The sequence below is a fragment of the Pseudophryne corroboree genome, chromosome 1 (genome assembly GCF_028390025.1).
Source record: "Pseudophryne corroboree isolate aPseCor3 chromosome 1, aPseCor3.hap2, whole genome shotgun sequence".
Lineage (NCBI taxonomy): Eukaryota > Metazoa > Chordata > Amphibia > Anura > Myobatrachidae > Pseudophryne > Pseudophryne corroboree.
In genome coordinates, this window is record NC_086444.1 from 465,307,396 (window position 1) to 465,311,514 (window position 4,119).

Below are 4,119 nucleotides of genomic sequence, written 5' to 3' on the forward strand. Positions count from 1 at the left end.
CAGACGCAATTGCTCTGAGGAAGAGGTTTTCAAAGTTAAAAGCCGGGAATTGACAAAGCGATTACTAGAAAGAGGCTACAGTAAGCGCTCATTGAAGAAGGCATGTACCGGAGTAACCAAAATATCCAGAGATTCTCTGATCTTTCAAACCAAATTGACAACACCTCAGGAGAAGGATGAGAAGATCAGATTCATTGGGACTTTCTGTCCGGAATGGAGGCTAATTAAAAAGGCAATAGAAAAACATCTCCCCATTCTGAAATTAGACAGTGACCTAGCACCCTTCATAGACAACAGTATTCAGATGAGTTGGAGGAGAGCAAAGAACATCAAAGATCTCCTAGTCAGGAGTCACTTTCAGAAACCAAAGGTCAAATCAAATACACCAACGGGCTCCTTCCCCTGCGGACATTGCAAGGCTTGTTCCCTCATATCGAAGACTACCTCTGTGATTGACCGTTTTGGAGATCCCATTCAGATCAAACATTTCTTTAACTGCAGCACTCAAGGAGTCATATATTGTATAGAGTGCAACTGCAATTTAAAATACGTCGGGATGACGACAAGAAAACTGAAAGAACGCATATTGGAACATGCAGGAAATTGTCGAAATGTCAATACAGATCTGACCAGGATGAAAAAACTGACTCCGGTGGCACGACACTTTCACTCCCATCACACGGACTTCTCAAAAGAATTTAAAGTGTTTGGTCTGGATAAAATTCAACTGGGAATAAGAGGAGGTGATATGACGAAAGAACTGCTCAAACGGGAAACAGAATGGATTTTCAAATTAAACACATACAAACCTCAAGGACTGAATGAAAGCATTAATTATAGTGCCTTCCTCTGAAAAATAACTATAACAACAAGAATAGTTTAACCATTACTACCAATTGCATAATAATAAAATTGTATAAAATTATTTCTTACCTATCCTGGCATTCACCCAAGTTAAGCAACCCTTTCTCAATAGGCACTCTCACTTTTAATTTTATATTTATATTTATATAAATGGTATATAATCAGCATCATATTTTTAACATCTCACTTATTTATCAAATATATATTTTTATTCACCCAATCACCCCATATATCTCTCTATCTCACACACAAACTAATACCCCACCATACACCTACTTTCCAAACCTAACACTAGCAATCCCCCCAATCCCCCCTTTCCCCACATTATTATTAATTAACTTTCCCAACACTTCCCCTTACTCACTACTAATCACCATACCCCACACTCCCCTCCCTACTTCACCCACATGGTACACAACAATATGGTTTTACACTCAGGCACTTTCCCCTCCCATTCCCCCCCCCCCCAACCCCCCCCCCCCCCTTCCCCCCGCACAATGCTGTCATATATTTGGCAAACCTGGCACAACACCTCAACAATAAAAACACTATGGTGGTCTTAATTTAATGTACATAAAGAAAATAATTTTTATTCAAATAAAGTTTAGAATTCAGAATTAATAGCTTCACAATTTTAATTTGATTTTTAGATTGCACTATTCATCCCCTCTCCCTATTCCTTACTTCCTTCTACTTACCCATGGGACCTCGCTACTGCTATCCAACACTAAATCACTTCTCTAACCGAGATATATAATTATAAGTATATGGCAGTAACATAATTGCTTATTCCGATGATCAATGACTAAGCAATAATCTAGCTCCATAACCAGAGCATCCCTCATTAATAATTCTTAATTAATTTTTAACCTTCCCGAAAACGAGACCGCCCCTCCACCCTCCTTGTCTCCAGCAAGCCTTAAAACCCATTTGGTTGCTCAGCAACCATACTCATAGAGCTAGGTTAGCAGAATGTGTACCGCTTCTCTTGCCGTCCAGGATCGGAGATCTCCGCCAGACACTGTTAGGTTGCTAGGCAACCACATATACAAATGCGGCCTCTGCCGATTTGATCGAGAGATGCATTCTCCACTAGAACCCTGTGTCATGCTCGACACTCACGAGCCAGGCACAACAGACTTCTCCTGCGTCCGGAAAGCCGAGGCTATTTAGAATCAGTCACCCGCGCTAAGTCCGTGTATGTCAGTTTGCCTAGCAACCGCATACACATACCTCACGAGCCAGGCACAACAGACTTCTCCTGTGTCCGGAAAGCCGAGGCTAATGAGAATCAGTCACCCTCGCTAAGTCCGTGTATGTCAGGTTGCCTAGCAACCGCATACACATACCTGGCGTGAGCCTACGATTGGTCATCTCTCCTTCCGGCCGGGACCTGGGACCTCCCCCTCACCCCGAATAGGCTGATGCTTCCAGGGTTGCCAAGCAACCCTACATACATACAGCTTCCGCCTAAACACAGCAGGAGCTGAACCTGCAATTAGGAAATCACAGCCATTGGCTGACTAATTAATACCAGGGCTTTTAAACCCTGCATCACGCCAGGATAGCAGCAATGGAAGTGAGCAAGCCCGTGGACACGGGTGAAACGCGTTTTCCTACCTAATTCCTATCCAATATGCAGTAAGGACCTTGATTCCTACAATATGCAAGAAGGATTCTGAACCAGGCATGCAAAAAGGTTCTCACACGGGAGAATATCTTTATTATCCTCACCCTTGACTGACCCAGGGACCTGGGCAGTAATTGGTATCACCTTTCATACTAATATAATAAATTTTATTTTTATCAGTTATTATAACTAATTGATAGCATATAAGATGATAGCCCTAGTCTTGATACATACATGTTATACCTGATATAATATTATTCTTTTTGCTCGTCAGACAATATTTGATACATTGTATCTGAGACCTCACTTGATAGCACCCTTGGATATATTACCTATATATTTAAATGAAAGTGTTTTGGATGAAATCCTCACCCAGAAAAGGGCATTTTTGCTGGGTTTTCAGTGTGAATATATACCATAGATAATACTGATGTGCAAACTTATCTGCAATTTTACATGCACATTTTGTCTATAAATTGCCTGAATCTATGCACTATGTTACTTTCTTATTTCTTATAAAGAATTCAATACCTTTTCTATTTTCGTGGACTCTCATCCATGATTCCTGGGAGCAATCCCAGGTCTAACAGGACAGCAGATCCACACTTCTTCCTTAAATCTATTAAATAGGTGCACTCTCATTGGTGAGTGGAACTCCTCATTCATAGGTTACTACCATACCTCACCGCTAGAGCCCAATCTCGTCTGATCTTGGAAGCAAAACGGTGATGGGCTGGGTCAGTATTTGAGGGGTGACCCTCAAAGAATACCCAGTGTAGTAATCTGAGGTTGTTCCAAATCAAAACTCGAATACCAACAGCAGTATCACCACTACTTCTTCCTTCCCATCTCATACAATTTTCTTGATTCTATTCAGGCAAGAACATCGGTATATCACCAATTTTTGGTCTCCTTAACCATCATCTTCTTAGGCGAGACTCAATAGAACCTAATCTTTTCAGTTCTATCCTATCAAGTACCCATTGAGGGCTTAAGTGGCTAAGACTAGACGAGATAGTTTATTTGGTACACATAATCCCGGTGTAACTGATACATATTTTTGCATGACCTATTTTGGTCCCATTAAAACAAGCACAGCTTGTACTGGTATGGCATGAGAACAGGTGTATGGTTAATATATCTACACCCCCATGCCAGTCTATATTGGGATAGATCAAACCAGGACATAACCCCATTTTTTGACTTGTTCCTCCTACAAATGCAATATGAGTGGATACGGACAATATTTTAATTAAATATAATAAAAATTGTATGTTTTAACAAATTTCATAAATACATACTTAATAAGAGTGCACCCAAAAAAGAGTCTTCTTTACTCTTCGTTTGCTCTAGCCCTTTCCTGACTCTGGGTGCACCACCAGATAATAATAAGAGATTATCTCCGTACAAATGTATACTGGTCCTGATAAACACATGTAATTGTGCAATACTGGTGCGGAATCATCAACCTTCCTGGTAGCTCCACACTTACTCGGCATCTGCGATCAGTTCAGTCAGTTACGTTCCTGGTTTGACGTCACAAACACACCCAGCGTTCGCCCAGACACTCCTCCGTTTCTCCAGCCACTCCCGCGTTTTTCCCTGAAACGGTAGCGTTTTTTCGC

At 41.1% G+C, this 4,119-nt stretch overlaps 1 pseudogene; it reads left to right on the forward strand.

Annotated features, from left to right (window-relative positions):
• The first annotated feature begins 3,161 nt into the window (after positions 1-3,161).
• LOC134945637 (5S ribosomal RNA) lies at positions 3,162-3,279 on the forward strand (annotated as a pseudogene).
• The last annotated feature ends 840 nt before the right edge of the window (positions 3,280-4,119 follow it).